Source organism: Callorhinus ursinus, unplaced genomic scaffold, assembly GCF_003265705.2.
Source record: "Callorhinus ursinus isolate GAN/ISIS: 27379988/994484 unplaced genomic scaffold, GSC_fseal_2.0 scaffold4, whole genome shotgun sequence".
Taxonomy (NCBI): domain Eukaryota; kingdom Metazoa; phylum Chordata; class Mammalia; order Carnivora; family Otariidae; genus Callorhinus; species Callorhinus ursinus.
The window spans coordinates 32,978,734-33,000,935 of record NW_027397066.1 but is presented as its reverse complement, the minus strand read 5'-3'; the positions used below and the strand labels follow the sequence as shown (position 1 = coordinate 33,000,935).

At 39.1% G+C, this 22,202-nt stretch overlaps 1 protein-coding gene across 13 annotated transcripts in view; it reads right to left on the bottom strand.

Annotated features, from left to right (window-relative positions):
- N4BP2 (NEDD4 binding protein 2) overlaps positions 1-15,332 on the bottom strand; it is a 124,196-nt gene extending 108,864 nt beyond the window's left edge. For 5 of the 13 annotated variants that reach the window (XR_012377888.1, XR_003211261.2, XM_073891555.1 and 2 more), the window contains exons 1-2: positions 15,181-15,332; positions 2,285-2,381 (exon numbers count right to left, since the gene is read on the bottom strand). The gene's annotated coding sequence lies outside the window, so the exon portion shown is untranslated. Of the gene's footprint in view, positions 1-2,284; positions 2,382-14,517; positions 14,710-15,180 lie in introns of all 13 variants that reach the window. The other 8 variants (XR_012377889.1, XM_025887085.2, XM_025887082.2 and 5 more) reach the window with 4 other exon arrangements.
- Between the last annotated feature and the right edge of the window lie 6,870 nt (positions 15,333-22,202).

Here is a 22,202-nt window from a genome sequence, read left to right as displayed (position 1 = left end):
ATGGAAAAAGATCTAAACATGTAAGTAGCTTAAGTGTCCAACCAATATTTAGTATAATGAGGAATTGCTATAAAAACATACACTACCACCCAAGTACCAGTTTTACTTTATATATTCAGACTATTTCAATCCCATTTATTCACTTGAGTAATGTTCAACTTCTATCAACTGATCTTATGCATCTTCCTTTTTCCATAAAGAGAGGCTTATTGATACACTAGTTTAAACAAGGTTATGTAGCTTCTTCACATACATACCTGACCTAGAGAGTGTATTCTAAAAGGATATGGGAAATAAGGATGGGTAAGTAAGGTTTGATATATTATGGAGAAATGTGAAAGAACTGGCTCAAATGAAGAACCTAAAAACAAATAATATAAATTTTTGTTAATAATGAGTCCATGAATATTTAAATTTCATATACACATTTTCCAAGCTCTTCTACCTCTATTATTTAATTTTAACCTGATAGAGAACCTAATCAATATATACTTGCTCACTGATTACCATCAAAATATTCCAGCATGGTATGCAGAGGCCTTATCAACTCAAGTTTTTTGTTTTGTTTTGTTTTGTTTTAACAGATAAAGATATATGTTCTTTTAAACATTAAAAAAAAATTCTGGGTTAACATGAAATTTATAAAAGTAGTAGAGTGAACATGAACTCTAACAGTGGTATGGCAATAGTCAGTACTGCCATTAAAGTGAATATACCAATAAACACCACTTCAAAAAATACCTTCCTTTTGAAAGCTACATCATCAACACTCACTAAAAAACACTCACTAAAAAAATTTCCCATGTCATTTTATGAATAAATCTGCTATATTTATATAAAGACTACTAATTTCAGATAACTTACCTTTACAGAAAAATATCAGAATAACAAATTTCTATAACAATCAAGAAAGATATGCTATTTAATATATGCACTATCAACCGTCTAGAAAGAACAGGCCTAAGAAAATTGATACTAACAATCAAATTTATTAATAATACTTTAGCTCCTTAAAATCATCAAAAAAGAAAAACAAAAAGCATCTCTCTAAAGAATATACATATGGAAGTCACGGGACTCAAAACATTGTATCATCCCAAACAAGATCAAGAAACATCTCTTTCAGAAACAAATGCTACCAAAACCAATCAATCCATCTTTACTGGGGATTAAGTTACCTACAAAATGATTTTAAGTGTACCACTGTGATAAGGGTAAGATAAATATTAAATCTCATCAAGGTACCAAATGGTGTGTCACTAAAAAAAAATAGCATTTATAGAAAATGTAATCAAATTAAGGTAACCAATAATCTTAAAGTGTATCTATCTGACATAACTATTATAATTGATCACTGAAGACATCCTAAATATCAGTGGATAAGAGTATGGCTAAATAAATTATGATAAAAATCATCCTTTAGAATACTAGGCAACTATTAAACAGTTTAAGACAGAATGAAGAAACCAGATGTGTGCAGAAACCAGAAAGACCTCTGAGACATATTCTTAAGGGAAAAAGCCAGTTGCTAAATAATATACAGATCTTAGCCAAAGAATCCAGGAAGTTGTAATTCTTAGAGTTCTTCAACACTTTCTATAATCCTTCATTACTTACTGCCAGTACTAGTCTTGCTTGGTTATTTGAGGCTCTAAAACCAAAAACATTGTTGGTTTTACCAACATATTTTCATCTGTATGTGTTTGTTTCCCCATTAGCCATGTTCCTTGATAACATAGATTATGATATATACTCCAATCTGACAGCCATAGTCCCATACATAAAATAGGTGCACAAATAATATTTGCAAATGGAGAATATATAAAATATGAAGACGCATTTTAGAAACAGAAACTAAAACATTAAAGGGGAAATATTAAAGGGGAAAAGCAGGGATGCCTGGGTGGCTCAGTCAGTTAAGCATCTGCCTTTGGCTCACAATCCCAGGGTCCTAGGATTGAGTCCCACATCGGGCTCCTTGCTTGGTGGGGAGCCTACTTCTCCCTCTGCCTGCCGCTCCCTCTGCTTGTGCACTCTCTCTCTCTCGTTCTCTCTCACTCTGACAAATAAATAAATCTTTAAAAAAAAAATCTGAAAGCAAGCTGAATTAAAAAAAAGGGGGGGAAGCAGGACTACGATATAGTTGAGAAAGAGCTTGTGCTCTTTGAGAAATTCTAGTAACAAAATCCGTGATTATATTTTCCTTCTGAGATTTTTTTAATCACTCAAAAATGCTTGAGAACCTATGTGTAAAATATTCATCCTCTATGACTTTAATACTTACCATCTGTCCAACATTGATGCTAAGAACGTGCTTATTAAGGCCACAGTTGATATCTACAAACTCTACAGCTCTTCCTGTTATCCAACATGTCTTCTTACTACAAAAAAAATACATTTTATATATATAATAAAAGGCAAATCTATATCAAACTATAATCCTAAATGAAATCAAAGTTCAAAACATGTAATACTTATAACGTAAGTACATATGATATTCCACAGAGAAAGGCACAAAAGTAAAAAAAAAAGAAAAAGACAAAGAAAAAAGGCCAACCTTATTTGCCACCACTGGAGGTAACTATAACCCTCTGGAAATGGTTATATTAAAGGAACAAACTAAGCATTTATTCTCCAGGTAGGCCATTATTTCAAGATAACAAAATAGCCTGAATTGATGAGGGAAACTTCTTCATAGAAGATGACTATGCAAAAGGAATGTAAAAGGAACAACAGAATCTTAATATTTCTAACGAGTAGCTGAACAAGAATCAGCAATCATCAATTAAGGCTAAAATCATTAGGTGAAACAGGTTGACAGAGATTTACCCGGTGCCAAAGTGCCATCCACAGATGACTTACAGATGCAAAAAGAAAAAGATAACTTTTCAATAAAATAATCTGGTTGTCACCACCTCAGCCTGGTGATGAGCATCAGCATCAGAATGATGGGACAACTAAACATTATGTGCTCTTAATATGAAACAATATGAATACACAGCATCACTTTATTTTATTTAGTACTCTTCCAAAAATCTTTAACCTGAATCTGAAACACCTTTAGATATAACTCCAAGTTTAAATATTGGGTCGGGGGGGGGCCAGAAGGACAGGGAGAGAGAATTCTAAGCAGGCTCCAGGCTCAGCACAGAGCCCAGCGCGGGGTTTGATCTCACAACCCTGAGATCATGACCTGAGCCCAAGTCAAGAGTCCGAAGCTTAACTGTTACCTAGGCAGCCCCTAACTCCCTGTTTATAGAAAATATAGGGGATAGAGGAAAATGTTCTACTATACCATGAGTAAACGATCAGCAATACAAAAAATGTCAGACATTCTCAACAGAGCTAACAAATCTGTATCACAGAGTAAGAGAGGAAGGGTGGTGAAGAGATAGGTAAGAGAGGCAGTTCTATAAAAAAAAAAAAAAAAAAAAAAACTCAGATAACTAAATGCAATACGTAGCTCTTGATTTGAATTTGGTATTTAAAAAAAAAAAACCAATAAAAGGGCACCTCAGTGGCTCAGTCAGTTAATCATCCAACTCTTGATTTTAGTTCAGGTCATGTTCTCAAGGTTGTGAGATCAAGCCCCACGTCACACTCCACCCTGGGCATGGAGCCTGCTTAAGATTCTCTCTCTTCCTCTCCCTCTGCCCCTCTCTCCCTAAAAAAATTAAATTAAAAAAAAAAACAATAAAAGAGGTTTTGGGAACAACTGGAGAAATAGGACTATGGTATGAGTATTATATATTAGGGAATTATTGATAATTTTACTAGGAATAATCATGGTTTTACAGCTATTTCGGAGGATATCCTTTTTCTGGGATATATGCTAAAGATAATATGTCTTCTTATAATTTTTTGAAAAGAGCAAATTTCAAACTAAACCCTTAAACAAAATTGAGCAAAGTCCAAAATATATACACTTATAACATAAATGTATAACACTCAAAAAGGAAAAACCATGGGTGGTTTTTCCAGGGTGGTTCAGTCGGTTAAGCATCTGCCTTCGGCTCAGGTCATGATCCCAGGGTCCTGGGATTGAGCCCCACGTCAGGCTCCCTGCTCAGCGGGGAGTCTGCTTCTCCCTCTCCCTCTCCTTCTGCCTCTCCCCCTGGCTTGTGCTCTCTCTCGCTCACTCTTTCTCTCTCAAATAAACAAAAACCAAAAAATAAATTCCACTTGCCACCATTAATTTACTTTTAAATGGCGTTTTACTTTATGTAAAGTAAATGTGGCAAAATTAACAATTATTTGAATCTAGAAGGTGGGTTCAATATACTATTCTACTTTTCTATATGCTTAAGTATTTTCCATTTGTAAAAGTTTTTAAAATGTACCATGCTTCAAGTAAACTTGTTTGTCTAGTCTACAAAGTAAAATCCTTTTTTAATCCAAATACCAACACTTAATTTGAAACTTCTAATTCAAATATGCCAAGTTTTCATAAAGCAGAGTAAAGGTTGTATCTGGTTATCTATCCATGTGTTCTGAGGAGAAAAATTCAATCATGCTATAAGTAAAGGGAAGGAAGAAAATGAAAGAAGAAATCTTTTTTTCTTAAGATTTTATTTATTTATTTAAGACAGAGAAAGAAAGAGCACAAGAGTGGGGTGAGGGGCAGAGGGAGCAGACTCCCCGCTGCCCCCCCCCCCGGGGGGACTCTGGGATCATGATGTGAGCCAAAGGCAGACACTCACCTGACTGAGCCACCCAGGTGCCCCTGAAAGAAGAAATCTTAAAGGATAAAACTGAAGGAGGGGCTCCTGGCTGGCTCAATCAGTGGACCATATGACTCTTGATCTCAGTGTTGTGAGTTTAAGCCCCACATTTGGCGTGGAGCCTACTTTAAAAAAATTAATTTTTTTAAATGAAGGAAAGGACCCTGAATTGGGGCAACAGGCTATCCACTTGCAACAGCTATCCACTCAGCAGCAAGTCGGCTTCTCCCTCTCCCTTTACGATCCCTCTCCCTCTGTGATCGCTTTCACTCTCTCTCAAATAAATAAACTCTTAAAAAAAAAGAAGAAGAAAAGGACCCCAAATAGCCAAACAACCTTGAGAAATTAAAACAAAGCTAAAGGCTTTGTTTCCTGATTTGCTTCCTGATTTCAAAACATATTAACAAAACTATATCAAAACTGTATGGTACTGGCATAAAGAAACAGAAGAACAGCTGGAATAAAATATAGAGCCCAGAAATATACCCTCACATACACAGTCAAGTAATCTTTATTTATTTGAGACAGAGAGAGCAAGCGAGCACAAGCGGGGGAAGGGGCAAAAGGGAAGGGAGAGGAAGACAGAAAGAATCCCAAGCAGACTCCACACTGAGCATGGAGTCTGACGTGGGTCTCAATCTCATGACCCTGAGATCATGACCTAAGCCAAAACCAAGAGTCAGTCACTCAACTAACTGCACCACCCAGGCACCCCTACAGTCAAGTAATCTTTGACAAAGATGCGAAGGCTACACAATGGGGAGAGGATAGTCTTTTCAACAAATGGTGCTTGAAAAACTGGATATCCACATGCAAAAAAATGAACCTGGACCCTTACCTGATACCATATACAAAAATTAACTCAAAATGGGTTAAAGACCTCAACGTAAGACCTGAAACCATAAAACTCTTAGAAGAAAACATGGCAGAAAGCTTCATAACATTGCACTGGCAATGACTTCTTGGTTATGGCACCAAAGCACAGGAAACAAAAGCAAAAATAAACAGGCCTACATCAAACTTAAAAAAAAAACTCCTGCACAGAAAAGGAAAACAATCAACAGAGCAAAAAGGCAATCTACAGAACAGGAGAAATATTTGCAAACCATATATCTAAGTGTGAATATCCAAAATATATAAATAACTCTTACAAGTCAACAAAACAAACAAAAAAAAACCCTCAATTTTCAAAATGGTCAAAGGACTTGAATAGACATTTCTCCATAGCTGATTGATACACAAATGATCTACAAGCATATGAAAAGATGTTCAACATCACTAATCATCAGGAAATGTTAATTAAAACCATAATGAGATATCACCTCACACCTGTTAGGATGGCCACCATCAAAAAAAAAGGGGGCAGGGACAAGTGTTGGTAAGGATGGGAAAAAACTGAAACCCTTGTGTACTGCTGGTGGGAATGTAAAATGTGCAGCTGCTGAGTAATATATAGAATTGCTGAGTCACTATATTATATACCCGAAACTAATTTCACACTGGATGTTAACTATACTGGAATTAAAATTTTAAAAAATAAAAATAAAATGTGCAGCTGCTATGGAAAACAATATGGAGGTTCCTCCAAAATTAAAAATAGATTATGATCCATCAATCCCACTTTTTGGGTACACATCAAAAAGAAATGAAAACAAGATCCCAAAGAAATATTTGCACAATCATGTTCATTATTCACAATAGCCAAGAAGTGGAAGCAACCAAAAATGTCCATGCAACATAAATGTTCATTAACAGAAAAGAGGAAAAAGAATACATGGTATATACACAAACACACATGATGGAACAATACACAGCCTCAAAAAAGGAAGGCAATCCTGTCATATGCTACAACATGGATAAGCCTTGAGGACATTATGCTAAGTGAAATAATCCAGTCACAAAAATACAAATACTGTACGATTCCACTTATATGAAGTATCTAAAGAAGTCAAACTCTTAGAAACAGCAAGTAGCATGATGGTTGCAAGGGGCTGGAGAAGAGGAAGCAAAGGAGAATTGTTTGATGGGACTAGAGTTTCAGTTCTACAAGATGAAAACGTTCTAGAGATCTATTGTATTAACAATGCACATATAGTTAACATTACTGTACTGTTCATCTAAAAATAGTTAGGATAGTAAATTTTATGTTATATGTTTACCAATTTTTTTTATAAAACTATAAGGGGTTTAGGGGGGCGCCTGGGTGGCTTAGTCATTAAGCATCTGCCTTCGGCTCAGGTCATGATCCCGGGGTCCTGGGATCAAGCCCCACATCAGGCTCCCTGCTCAGCGGGAAGCCTGCTTCTCCCTCTCCCACTCCCCCTGCTCGTGTTCCCTCTCTCGCTGTGTCTCTGTCAAATAAATAAATAAAATCTTTAAAAAAAAAAACCTATAAGGGGTTAAAACTACAAAGGGAAAAAAATGAGAAGGTGATTTATCGGGGAAAGAAAATGTTCACTGAAGAAAGTTGGAGTCAGGGATGCCTTCAGCTTAGGTCATGATCCCAGAGGTCCTGGGATCAAGTTCCACATCGGGCTCCTTGCTCAGCAGGGAGCCTGCATCTCCCTCTGCCTACCTCTCTCTCTTACTCTCTCCCTGACAAATAAATAAAAATAAATAAAATCTTTTAATGAAGAGAGTTAGAGTCAGAAATAGAACAGAAATGAAAATCACAAATAGAAATCCTGAGAAGTGAATTACATTAGTTACAACTATATAATCAATTATCAACTCTGGGTCCTGTGATAGAATAGATCTCCTGGATCCCTTTAGCTCCAGAAACTATATGCAAAATACTCTACTATCTACTAGGATTGTACATATACTATATCCATCCCCTACTCAACCACTTCTTTCCTATGAACCATCACCTACCAAAAAGCCTCCATCCTCTCCTTTCTGTCTTTAAGAAGTCTAATTCTAAAAAGTTCAAATTCCTGCACTGGAAAAACGGTTTAGAAATTTGATTTTCTTGGGGCACCTGGCTAGCTCAATCAGTAGAGCATGTGACTCTTGATCTCGGGGTTTTGAGTTCAAGCCCCACTTTGGGTGTAGACATTACGTAAAAATAAAAAGGAAGGAAGGAAGGAATTTAATTTTCCCAATACACCCAGAGTTGATAAGCATCAGGAGATTTCTTAACTGAGACTAACCACATTCCTAGTATTCCCTACACTGTTTTGTCAAATAATAATTTACACTTGTTGTTTCGAATTCCCACTTCCTGTTGATGTCTTAATCCAAAGCGATCTTCCCCCTACTGGTTTTTCTCCGGCTGCCCCTTCTCAGTCTCCATTGATTTCTTCCCTTTTGCTCAGTCTTTTCAATGTCACGGTTCCCCTGGATTCTGTCTCCAACCTTCTGCTCCACCAGCTTTTTCTAGGCCCATCTAGACCCATGGTTTCAATACCTGTAACTATGACTCCAGCCCAGAATTCTCTCCCAAACTCTGATATACTTAACTGCCTGACAGTCATAACCACTTGGATATTACATAGGCACTTCACGCCTGAGACGTCCAGCTTAAAATCCTTCAATGACTTCAGTTTTCAAGATCAAGTTCCAACTCCTAGGGAAAGTACTCAAGGACCTCTATGATCTGGTCTTTTATGTACCGCTAGCTTCCTCTCCCTCTATTCCTCCTCAGGTACTCTCTATTATTTCTGTATCTAATTATTTTTTTCCCCACACAAAGTAGGACATTTCACATCTCTATGCTTCACAAATGTTCTGCCCAAAAGTCCCTCTACACCTTTCCACCCAACCCATATTTCTTGGCTTAATTAACTTTCCTTCATAAGATTTTTCTGCTATCCCAAAGTCTGACTTAGACATAGCTCCCACTGCACCCTAGATACACCTCTATCTTAGCACCTCTGTATTTACTAGCTTAGACTACTAGTTGATAAGCATCTCCCAGGTAATGTGTTATTTAGCAAACAAGAGCTCAATAAATATTTGTTACATGCCAGCACAAACCAAAAAGCCAAATTAGTTCTTTAAAATATTAGACTTCCCAGGGCGCCTGGGTGGCTCAGTCAGTTAAGCATCTGCCTTCGGCTCAGGTCATGATCCCAAGGTTCTGGGATCAAGCCCCGCATCTGGCTCCCTGCTCCACGGGGAGCCTGCTTCTCCCTCTGCCTCTGCCTCTATTTCTCATGAATAAATAAATAATTTTTTAAAAAAACAAATAAAATATTAGACTTTCCACTTTAGTACCTGGAATACTCACGTACATAATACTGAGTACCTCTTTTTCACAAATAAAGTATCTATGAAAATAAATTTATAATCAGAAGAATGGTTAAGAATATTCTTTGTGTCCACCCAGAACTCCTTCTCCTCCCCTGGTCTGTTAGAAAACAGACCCCTGACACATAAACAAGCACATCACATGATCTAAACTAAACTAAGCATAGCACCTCATCTCCTCAGCTGCAGGAATCAGTCAAGGGATGGACATGTGACCAAATCTACCTAAAATCTTGTACATAAATCTCTAAATAGATAAACCTGTGCTGGCAGGAACCAGGTCCCACCATGTGAAGCATATCTACAATAGGAGAAATTGCACCAGTATGCACAGATTTTAAGTATAGGAAGGACCTACCTATGGGCAAGTTCCTACCTTAGCCTTTATGGCCATCTCTATCCATACAATTTCTGTTATATGGTTATTAAGCCAGTAACTTTTCCCTTGAAATAGGCTATTTCAAACTGTATCTCTGTTACTTGCAATCCAAAAAGTCCTAACAAACAGAGAAACTGAATATATGGAAATTTTATGTAAAGATTTATTTCACCGATGCTATAAAAGGGCCTACCTAGTATGCCTTTCCTAACTTAGAAAACTTTCATCTGGGGCGCCTGGGTGATTCAGTCGGTTAAGCATCCTTCTTCAGCTCAGGTCATGATCCAAGGGTCCTGGGATGGAGTCCAGCATCAGGCTCCCTGCTCAGTGGGGAGTCTACTTCTCCCTATATGCATGCGCTCTCCTCTCCGCCCCCACACCTCCATCTCCCTCTCTCTTTCAAAAATAAAATCTTCAAAAAAAAAAAAAGAAAGAAAATTTTCACCTAACATATATAATGTCTCCCTCCCTTCCCTACTAGGTAAACCCCAAAATAACTACTTAATTCCCTCCATGCAAATCACATCATTTTTTAAGATAGTCAATTCACCTCTTTCTTTCACTACACCCTAACCACTACATGGTGAGATGACAGATAAGCAAACTGTAACAATGTGATAATACAGAGTTGGCTAGGGAAACAAATGGAAGACATGGAACAAACATTAAACCAGGCCTTGAGGTATCAAAAAAAGCCTCCCCATAGAGGTATCATCTTGACTGAGACCTGAAAGACAAGTATGAGATAACAAAACCAAAGGGGAGGGAAGCAGGGAACCAGAGAAGGCATTCCAGACAGAGGGAAGCTCCTATACTCAGGCTTAGATTTAACAAACCTGGCATTTTAGGGAAGAAATGCCAGTGAATATGACTAGCACACTAAAGGAAAAGGGAAAAAGTTAGAAGGGATGAAGATGAAGAGGTGAATAGAAACCAGATCATGAGGATCCTGAAAGCCAAATTAAGAAATTGACTTTATCCTAAAGATGATGAAAAGTCACAAAAAAGTTTTTTAACAGGGAAGTTATATGTTCAGCTGTGTCAGATAGATTACTCTGGCTAAGAGTGGGGGGAGGGGGAAGGATTAGAAGGCAAGACTGGAAGCAGGAATAACCACTTAGGAAGGGATTGCAGCAATCCAGGTGAGAGATGATGCTAATCTTGAGCAGGATGGTAGCCTTGGGGATAGGGAAAGGCACAGAGTCAAGAAATATTAAGAAGAAAGAATCCAGCAGGGCTCAGTGATCAATCAGAATGTGAAAGCAAAAAGAGAGGACAAGGAATAGCCCATGTTTCTGCCAAGTTATTATTAGCAATGTCTAATATTTACTAAATTATTACCACACATACATTATCTCATTTAATCTTCCCCTAGAAATAAGACTGAAAAGAAAGTCTATTCTGTATTTTTGGTTTGAGGATGGGAGACAGAAAGTTGTTAAGGACTATAGTTTAGGATATGCTTAGTACCGATGGTAGCATACAAATGGACATGTCATGAAGATAGATGATACATGAGTCCACTTATCAGGAAAAGAGCTTTGGGTTAGAGACAGAGAATTACCAGAATACAGATGGTAAACAGAAATATTTTTAAAAGTAAAATATCTCCTCTATTCATGCCAATATTTATTTAATACCTACATACCTAAAGTAATTAGGTTGGGACCAGTGTTAGCAGGAAAAAAAAAAAGGAAGGTTGAGTGAAGCTCAGTTACTAGAGGGAGGGAAGAAGGAACTCAGCATAGCAGTAAGTGTATCCTGGAAATATATCAAAGGTTCAAAGGTTAGGGGGAGGAGGACAGAGAAAACAGTAAAACACTCCAGGCAGAAGAAATAAAATTCAAACACAGAATTCTTTTTAAAAAAAGATGCCCTGCTTTGGGTATTGCAGGGCATCTTGACTTGGTATCAGCACAGGTCTCAATCTCAGGGTTGTGGGTTCAAGCCCTATGTTGGGCTCCACTTTTAAAAAATTAATTAATTGATTAATTAAAAAGATACCCTGCTTCAGAACAAAAAAAAGTAAATATCATTCATGTCAGTTTCCCAAAGTAATTCTTAAATTTAATGAACAGAAGATATATAAAAATGTTTTTCTTAAAAAAAGTAACATGGGGAAATTCCCTCTACTAAATACTACTGCGTATTAAGAAAGGGTGCCTGGGTAGCTCAGCTCAGGTCCTGATCTCTGCTCAGGTCTTGATCTCAGGGTTGTGAGTTCAAGCCCCACACTGAGCTCCATGCTGAGCATGGAGCCCACTGAAAAACAAACTAATGCATATTATGCATTATGAAATGGTACAGTCACAAAAACTCAATAAAAGATTGAGGGACTATTATAAGAAATCAAGAGTCTGGAAAAAGTCCTAACTATATCTCAAAATTTACATGTAATAAGATAGGCTTTCCAAAACAAGAAGATTAAAGTTTTTAATGGTGGTAAAATCATTTAATAGTAATTTGTAAAACAAGGTGGTACCACCTTAGAATTATAAATTTATGCATAGAATTTATCCTAAATTCTGATTACAAAGTTAATTTTAGAAATATTATTAAAAACTGATTATCACATCTGTAGAACAATGAAATTTTTTAATTTGGAAATATGAAGCAATGACAAAGGAAAAGAACGATGGATTCATGTATGAACATTTTGAACTTCTGACAAATAAAAATAACCAAAACGTAAAACAGCAAGCTAGAGAAAAATATTTTCAAGAAAAGAGACACTAATAACCATATATTTGGACCATTCTCAAAATTTTAAGAGAAACAGATGTAATAGATGATCAAAGGATATGAACAAACCATATTTAGAAAAATAGTGTCCACTATCAGTCTAGTGAGGTTTAGCAAAATTGATACACCCAGAGCCAGTGCTCAACCAAGTGCAACATGTGGGTTCTTCCTGCTACTAATTCCACTAATAGTCATAAAAACCTAGCTGGCATAGCTAGTTTCTTCCTCCATGGAAATTAATGAAATGATTTTTTCAATTTTCAAAGTTATGTGAGTTTGGATAGCACAAATTAATTAACCTGAATCTAGATGTACTACTGAAATAGTTTCTGGAGAACAAGGCTGAGATTCTTCCAACAGTCTGCCCACCTAGACATATTTTAAAACTTTAGTACAGTGGGTAGGAAGGTACTTAAAAGTAAATTCAATAAACCAAAATTCAGAGTAATGTTAAAATCTGTATATGATTAAAAAAAAAATCTGTATATGATTTTACATAAGCAAACTGAACTGTAATGCAGAAGGAAAAAATGTTTATGTGACAAACTAATATACCTTATTTCATCAATTTTAAAACATTTTCACATTTCTGCAGTAAGGACCATCCTAAAATCAATGGCATATCACAGTTACTTGGGAGTTTTTTTGCTTTTGGGGTTTTTTTTTGTAGAGGTACATAAAATAATCCATCTTACAACTGATGGGAGGAATGGTAGATATTTGGAAATGTCATGATTTACTTGATATCAAAGGTTTTGTTTCAGAGGGCCACAAAAAGACTATGCTAAGAGTAAGGTTCTGGGTCACAAAGATCCAGAATTGACTGAATCCTGGCTCTGCTAAATACCAGTTGGCTTATGTTGGGACAACTTTATTCACATTTCTCATATTGTCTGTTTCCTCATCTGTGAAACAGTACCAATAATTGTGCAAATCTCATAGAACTGTGAAAATTAAATACAGCAGCATATGTACAGTGCTTAAAACAGTGCCTGGCATGCATACATACATACACACACACACACGCGCATATATACATATATCTATATATATACGTATGCACATACATAAACAGATATGTGGTGGCCACTTTTATTACTATAAGGATGAGGGTGATTAGGCCGTAAAATTCAATATTTGACCTGACATATTCTTCACAAGACTGTCAACATGAGTTTGCATATAAAAAGCTGAAGGGAAGGAAGGCAAAGATAGCTGTTTCCTAAAATTCACATTGACTAATAAATGGTTACTGTTTTGCGTATCAAAAGACACACATAACCATGGATAATCGTGAAGACAGAAAAGGAGATTTTAAAAAAAGGAAAATCCTCAGATATTGTTAAAAAAATACGCACCTACACTGATACTTATTTAGCCTCTACTGTGTACAAGGTACTAAACCCACTTCAATAAAGAAAAAATATTCTTCTGTAATAACTTAAGCCCACTTTTTCTATTTAGTCCAACACTTGGTCCTCTTTACTCTTCCCCTAAAAGCTATTAAAGTCAACAGGTACACAGACATTCGTCAGTACTGTATGCTGGGTTTCTGCACTGGGATTTTGTACTTTTTTTTTCATTAATATACTAGTCTTTTTTCATGAACTAAAATTGTAGGCTCCTCATACAAGAGCAGCCATTTCTTCCCTATTCTTCCCACCATCTCCACCACTGCAGCCCCCTCATCCTGGCACAACCACTTAAATGATAAAGGCTCTATCTAGCATAGGAACTAAAAATTACTGATTTAAATTCTGACCTTTAAAAACGAACAATGTTAGAAAACTGAACCAAGCCGAGCATCAAAACACATGACGTTTACATTTCTTAAAGTGTGTAAGGATTCTTTCATTGAAAATTGGAAGATGGTTCAAACGAGTTACAAAAGAGAGCTGGGTGTTTGAAAGAAAAACCACAGAAATAATAAAAACGGAACGAAAAAGCTGATGCTGGGATGAAAAGATAACATTAAAAAAAAAGTGAGAGAAGAGAGGCATCTGCACATCAGTCATTGTTTTCCCAGAGACCCGGTTGATCACCCTGCAGGATTTTCTTCTCTGCGCTCAACCAATCCCCACCTTTTCTGAGTTAACCAGTCTCCAGGCAAGCAGCGCTTCTTGATTGGCTTAAAGATGTTGAGTAGAAAAACCAGCCAATCCTGCCTTCAAGCCGGAACTGCGCTATGGAGACATTACAACCACTGCATGGCGAGAATGTGTACAAACCTGTCCCTGCCACAAATACCAGATTCCTAGTTCTAAAGGCTGTCGCGAAAAGGAAGATTCTTTATAAGCCACACCAAGCGTGATCTGGCATCTACACTTTATTATTCTAGCTCTCTGAAGCCGGGGGCGGGTAGTGTCGACTGTTTTAATCAAAAGAGCCTAAGGAATAAACTGTGCCCCCGGTCAGATGACTCACTCTATCGAAGACGGATTTCCAAACGAACATCTCGGAGAAGGTCCGGATGACAGAAGGGTTCAAGCAAGGTCCCAGAGAGGATCAAAGTTGCGGTGGGGGAGGGGGGCAGGACGAGGGTCAAAGAGGCACAAATACCAGGGACCCGGGATGTCTCCCCACAGTATCCAAAATCCGAACGTGTGGAGTGAGAGGCTGTGTTTGGATGTGAAGAAGTGAGTAAATAAACGGCTTTGCTAGGACTACGTGCTCGGGAGGGTGGCCCGAAGTTCCGAGAAGGCTCCGCCTGGGAAAAGCCGAAGGTACTCGGAAGGGCACGAGGTCAAGTCCCGGCGGGAACCGACAGGGAAGCAGCTCCGGGGGGTCGAGAGGGGTGTGTCTGGGGCCCGGAGGCCCGCCCGGGACTGGGAGGTCAGGGAAGCGGCCGCGGCCCCCGCCTTCGCCCGGCCTCGGGCAGCACGCCAGGGCCCGCCTCTCGCCGACGCCTCACTTCCCTTCCGTCCAGGCGGCCAGGCCCGCGGGCCCCGCGCCGGCCCCCGCGTTCGGGGATTTGGGCTTCGATCGTAGCGCCGCCCGCCGCTGCCTCAGGCCCTTCGCTTCGGCTCGGGGCCCCGGGATCCCTTCCCTCCCGGACCCGCCGCCCCGCCTACCACCCGCTGCCTTTACCTGCTCCGAGAGCGGGTGGAGGGCGTCGAGGCTGGGGCCGCGTCGTCGAGTGCGCGACGCGGCGCCGCGGGTCCGCAGCCCTTTCCCGCCGCCGCCACTGCGCTCTCCGGCGCGGCGCTGGGCTGGCGAGCAGCGGCGGCCGCTGGGGCGGGGGGGGGGGGGGGGAACGCGCGGCGAGTGCCGGGCGGGGAGACACTGCCGCTCTCTGTCCGGCCCGGGAAGAACAGCCTCGCCGCAGCCAGCCGCGAGAGGGCGGGAGGGCGGCCGAATGGGGAGGGGTCTCGGGAAGTGGGGAATGGCTGCCACGTCGTTCAGGTGGCTCACCGCCCTCCGCCTCCCCCACACGAGCCGGCTCCCCGCCGCGACCTCTGGTTCGTCCCCGAGCTCCGCCATGGCGCGTCGGCCCGCCCCGCGGGGCCGGCTCCGGAGACCGGGCCCGCGGGCGCTCCCGCCTCTCCCGCTCCCTCAGGAGAGCGAGGCCGGGCCTGGCCGATTCTGCCGCATCGGACCCGTCCCTCCACCTCCACCACCACCGCCGAAAAGCTCCCCCGAAATCCTGTTTCCCCCTTTCCTGGTGGAGCGGCCACAGGGAGGAGCAAGCCCTTCTCAGTGTGTCGAGTTTTCGTGGAAGGCGGGAGCTGTTTTGAGCCCGTGAACGGTATCAATAAGGGGCCCCAAATTTTTGCCGAAGTAAAGGGCGCGGGAAACCACGGCTGTTTCTAGCCCTCTGCACTCTCCCAACCCAAAAAAACAAAATAGAAACACAGGCTCGTACTCAGTACTGGTCGAGGCGGGGGAGGAAATGAGAGCCGGGGCGGGCCCGCTAGGGCGCGGGTCCCGGCGGCAAGTTGGGAGGGACCGCGGGGCGAGCCAGACCGCCTCAGCATTGCCTCACTGGGCTGTAGACGCGGGGCGTGCAGGGCCACGGCGACGGGCGCGCGAACCCGGCCGTTGCGCGCGCGGCGCTGCCCGCGGAGGTTTCCGGGCGCGCCGGCCGCCTCGCCGCCGGGAGACAAAGGGGTCGACTGCGGCCGCGGCCGGGACGGAGACTGTCGGCTCCTAACCAGCGCTGCCCACGTCGGTCCGAACACACTTGCGGAAGCACCAAACCGTGGGTTTGTTTGCCATGCGGTCCTGCAGGCACTGACCTTTGCCCTCCGGCTAGAGCTTCGGTTTACAGATGCCAAGAAAAAGCAACGACGTTTTCTTCTCTTTTGCGATCACTTCACTCTTAGCCCGTCTCCTACGCCTTCTCCATTTTTTCCCCTAAACTCTGCTTTCTTTAGTTGGTTTTTTCTGTGTTCTGACGTGAAATCAGTGTTTTCAGGTGCACGAATTTTTCACCCTTGCTTTCTGGTGGTGGTGGTGGTGGTTTTGCTGATCCATTTTTTTTCCTCCCTCTGTTCGACTCCCTTTGCGATTACTTTTTATTCCACCTTCATTGTGTTTCATAGAGAAACAAAATAGCCTGCTGACAAAGTATTTCTTTGCGTCCAAGAGACAGACTGTCCGTGTTGTATGTAGTAATTGCTTTAAACTGAGTGGAAATTTGGGGAAAGTTCAAGTGGATTTTTATCTTCATCTGGGTCTAACTGGAATACCTACTCACACTCAATGAAAACATTCTAGTGGGGTTTTTTTAGAATCAGAAATATTTAAGCAGAGACCTCAGGATGGTAAATTTTCTAATGAAACCAACTACACACAAAAATACAAAGAAGGGTTTTTTTTTGTATGTTTTTTTGTATTATTAGAGATCCTTGAGTCCCAATATTAAGAAATCAAAATACAAAAACCTTTACTAACGCTTTTATTAAATTTCAAAACAAAAATTTTAATAAAGTACACAATCTCAAGATATAAATAGCTATTGCTGAGAACCTAACATTAACTCTGCCTCTGAACAGCCATTAAAAGAGACTAATAACAGTGATATATGCCACTTTAGAAATGAAAGAACCCTAGTAATTATGAACTTCAAACAAATCTAGCAAATTAGTATCAATTTTGTTCGTATGAAATATGTTCACCATGATAATAAAAATACATTTAAATTTTTGATTTTCCTTTGAACATTTTAAAGATTCATGACTTCTTGTGTGAACAATAAGAAATAAAGTGTTCTTAACATTGGGAAAATATATTTGAAGCCAAGACATCATCCAGCCTGAATTTTTAAAAAACGAGTGCTTAGTACACCAATAAAAGAAAAATATTGATACTACATTATTACAAAATTCTAAAAGTCAGACTCAAATGAAGAACAAAGCAATCTTTACTCAACATTCACAATGCCAGCCTTCCTTTGTGAATATTTATAAAAATGTTCTTCTTCCTTATTGGTTTAAATTCTAAGCCAATAGGAAAAGTACAACAAAGGGTGAGACATCAGCATTGGGTTAAAACATTGGATAAACAGATTGTTTATCATGCTCATTCTCCTTCAAGATCATATATCTTTTAATTTCAAAGAAGAAATTTAAGGGGCGCGGGGGTGGCTCAGTCGTTAAGTGTCTGCCTTCGGCTCAATCCCAGAGTCCTGGGATCAAGCCCCACATTGGGCTCCCTGCTCTGCAGAGAGCCTGCTTCTCCCTCTCCCACTCCCCCTGCTTGTGTTCCCTTTTTTGCTGTGTCTCTCTCTGTCAAATAAATAAATAAAATCTTTAAAAAAGAAATTTAAGAATTTTTGAGTGATTATCTTGATGTACCTTAAATGCCAAATTGCTACTCTTGATCACACTCTGCTCTCTGTAATCTTCCAATTGGTTACATTACAATTAATTAGTTAAAATATTTAATTCTCTAAAATGCCAGATGAATCTGAAGAATGACAAAATGCCTATAACCTAACACTTTAAATAAGATGAACCCTGCCATTTCTTTATATGAAAGATGGCCTTTAAGGAAATAATAGTTTCTGTTTTAGAAAATGTCTTGGATTTTTATAAATAAAATGGCCAATGCATCATAAATAAACCTTTTATATTTGTCTAAAGCCATCTTTAGCCTATTTAATGGCTAAATACTAAACCTGCTTGTTGATGTTTATATTTATGTTTAGAACAGAAGTATGATTTCCTCCCAATCAAAACTAATCTCTGCTTTCACATTCCTATACTTTGATTTTGACTCAGAGCATTCTGCTTAATTATAATTATTTACATATTTATAATTTCCTTTAGTAGTTCATCAATTCCTTGAAGGTAGTTTCCACTTCCCATTCAATCTTTTATTCCTCACTGCCAAACTCAGAGCCTTGTACAGAATAAACACTCCATGGATATTTGCTGAATGAAAGAATGAGTGAGCATTACTCTATAACACAGCATATGGCAAATCAAAGAAAATCTGTCTCAGGATTTTTTCCTCCTCTACATCGTAGCTGATAAATACTTGTTTTCATTCCCAACTAAACTTAGAATAGCATTGTTTTGTTGTTGTTGTTGTTATTGTTGTTGTTAAGTAGGCTCCACATCCAGCGTGGAGCTCAACACGGGACCCAAACTCACAACCCCAAGATCAAGACCTGAGCTAAGATAAAGAGTCAGACACAACCACTGATCCACCCAGGTGCCCCTAGAATAGCACTGTTGCAAGAACTTTATTAAATTAGGACCAATGTATGCTGGAACCCCTGTGTTTTTCAACTTTAAATCTGGTGGAAACTGGATAGTGGGTAATATGGCTGTTATCTAAAGTAAATAAGTATCCTTGGACTTCATAAAGGATTGCTTTACCATGCTCAACAGGAGCTGCAAGCTCTGTGACTTTGGGAAAATTACTTTAAGCCCTCTAAAACTCATTCTCTTATCTCTCAAATGCATTCATTCACTTTCTGATTAATTAAAATAAACCATGTAAAAGTAAAGACTCAATAGAAGGTAGTTATTACTTGCAGTTATTAGTGGACTCAATCATGAAGAAAAATTATTTTTGTGCAATTATTTATCTATAAAAGGCAGGCAATAAAGTGGTGTTTAAAAAATTTTTAAATGAGGAAACAAATATCCTGAGGGAAGGAATAGAATACTAACAAACAACATCTACCAAGAGAAGATAACTTTTGAGAATTGAAACTTGCTAAGAGAATAGATCTTAAGTATTCTATGCACACATGCACCCACAAGGTAACCATGTAAGGTGATGGATGTGTTAATCATTTCACTGTATATGTTAAATCACTGTACACACATAAGTATATACAATTTTATCAATTGTACATCAGTAAAGCTGGGTGGGGGGCAGAATGAGGAGAAAAAAAGTCAACCTACTATTGAGAAACCAAAGAACAATACTAAAAAATAAGCAAGCAAACAAATAACAAAAATAAGCAAACTGAAACAAAAAAATGAGAACGAGGGCATTGCAGGCTGAGTGAAAATTTAATGAAAAACCAAACCTGCCTGTGTCTCAGAAACTTCACAGCTCCCCACTATTTTAGTTTTTCTCATAATTGTAAGAAACATTATGTGAGAAAATATGTAAATGAAGGGCAAATTATACATTTCTTTTAAACTGGAAGGCTTCTCATTGCATTCTGTCCTTTGAATAAATTCTCAGAGATTTTAATATGACATTGTACATTATAAAAGAGAGGAATAGTGTTACATATTTCCAAATTTACTTGACAAAAATCATTATCCATGGAGAGCATCTCAGGGCACAAAATTTTATAACGTGTTGGAAAGAAACACTCATTTATATGGTTGAAGATAAAATCCCAGCCCCTCAGCCCATGCGTCCAAATCCTGCCACTAATTCTACAGAAATGGACTTCAAATAGACCCTCAAGCCTAGAAACACTGAGGAATGCTCTTGAGAAATTTATCCTTGTTTTACCCAATTTCTCCATAAGTGAGTAGGCAGGCATGAGGCAGTCTCTGAAGTTGACAGGGAAGGTAGAAATGGGATTGGCAAAGAGAGGGTTAAAAACAAACAAAAAACCCTAAGAGAACCAGAACTGCAGAATGGCAAGGATAGCTTTCTCATGCCTGGGAGAATCCTGTGGGTATGATAGCAACCATAGTTCTGTCTTTGTGGGGGATTTTTACAGGAAGCCACTCTTCAGTCCAGAAGCATATTGTGGTAGCTCCAGCTTTATGTAAGTATTAAGCTTTCATATCATTTACCAATAAGGAAATATTACATCCCGTAACCATTCCTGGGGACATCTTTCTGTCAGTCACATTACTCTTCCATTTGTGACCATCATACACCTCCCAATATAACCTACTTTCAATGATGTTAAGCCCTTGGCCAGCAATCATTCATTTTCACTTATTTCTGTTTTTACAAACCCAGCTCAAATTCCTTTTCTCCCGTAAAGTTCTCCCAGATACCCCAAACATAATGAGCTGCTTCTTCCTTTATGCCCACAGCAATTTATATATCCTCTCTTACCCGATTGCTATGGTGACTATTTGTCATTGTGTATCTTTGCTAACCTGTGAGTCCTCTTTCCCTAGGCAAGAAGACGTATCCCCAGTTCTTTACACATTGAAATGTACTAGACCCCTTTTAGGGTACTTCCTTGCTCACAATTTCCCCTTAGTTTTACTTACCCTATTCCATAAAGTGCACTCCAGGATTTTTTAAAAAAATGACTCTACATCCCCAGCCACAGTGAATTAACCAAGAGTAGGTGTCTTTATCCGATTAGCCCTTCCTGGGAAATTTTAGAATTAGGACAAAGACAAAAAGCATCATTAGTAAAATCAAATGATAAACAAGAAAAAAACGCAATTCAAATCAGAGACAAATGACTTATTTCTCTAATATATAAATACCTAGAAATCAATAAGAAAAATACCAATAAAATAGAAAAAATAGACAAAGCATAAAAAAGATTGCTCACAGAAAAAGAAAAATTACTCTTAAATGTGTGTGTGTTCCAGTTTTTATTGCTACATTATTTGTAATAGCAAAAAAATGGGGGAAACCTAGATGTTTATCAGTAGAGAACTGGTGAAATATGTTACATCACAACATTGAATCCTATGGCATTCTCTAAATGCTGATACTGTACAGTTTTCAGAATAAACTGTTCGGTGAAAATGTGTATGTGTTATACTGCCATTAGTGGAAAAAAATGGGGAGAGAAGAATACCTAGATAGATAGATAGATAAATGTGTTTTATCATACATACATTAAATAGGTCTGGAACGAGCTGGAAGAAACTGGTTCCATTGGCTGCCTTGGAGAAACAGAAATAGGTAACTAGAGGAAAAGGGCTGGAAAGACTTTTCACGGTACCTTTTTGAAACAAAAGAATCTATTTAATATTTTTAAAAAATATTTAAGTAAGAATAAAATATTCTAGAGAGATACAGTTTCTTTGTGCAGCTAAGCCTGTACGGGGTTAACTCAGGAGTTGGGGGCAGATCTATTCTGCAAGAAGCCTGGGGAGCAAAGGAATCTGTCCCAGAAAGGATGAAGCAGACAAAGCAGATTGAGAGATGGAAAGAAAATACTATCTGTGCTCTCAACGATTTGGCTGTAGTCTTTCCCAGGGCTAGCTGCATCCCTCTCCTTGGTTTCTTTAAAACATTCCCTTTATTATAATAAACCGCCCTTTTTGGGCCTAGGTTAACTTGAGGTGTTTTCTAATAGTGGTGTCCAACAGAGTTTAACTATTTAGTAGGTTTCTTGTAAATGCTTGTTAAAATGAAATGTGACATTCTCTATAATGAAAGCCATTTGGGTTCTCAAAATTTGATTGTACTATTTAAAAATTAAAAAAACAAAAAGAAACACACACAAAAAAACCTCACCTCTTTCAAGTTGAGAGAGGGCAACCTCAACAGGCATTCTAAAAGAAATTCACCCTAAGTAAAAGTAGTGTTTGCTGATGGAAAATATAAACTAGGCCTGGGGCCAAGTAGCACATTCTACCTAATAGACCTTCCTCTCTAATCCTGCCTAAGAGCTGAGACTTCTCAGTGAATGTTTGGTGACAGCATTTCTGAAAGACGCATTCTTGAATTTTGCTAATTATTAGGATGGAGTTTGAGGATTGTAGGAC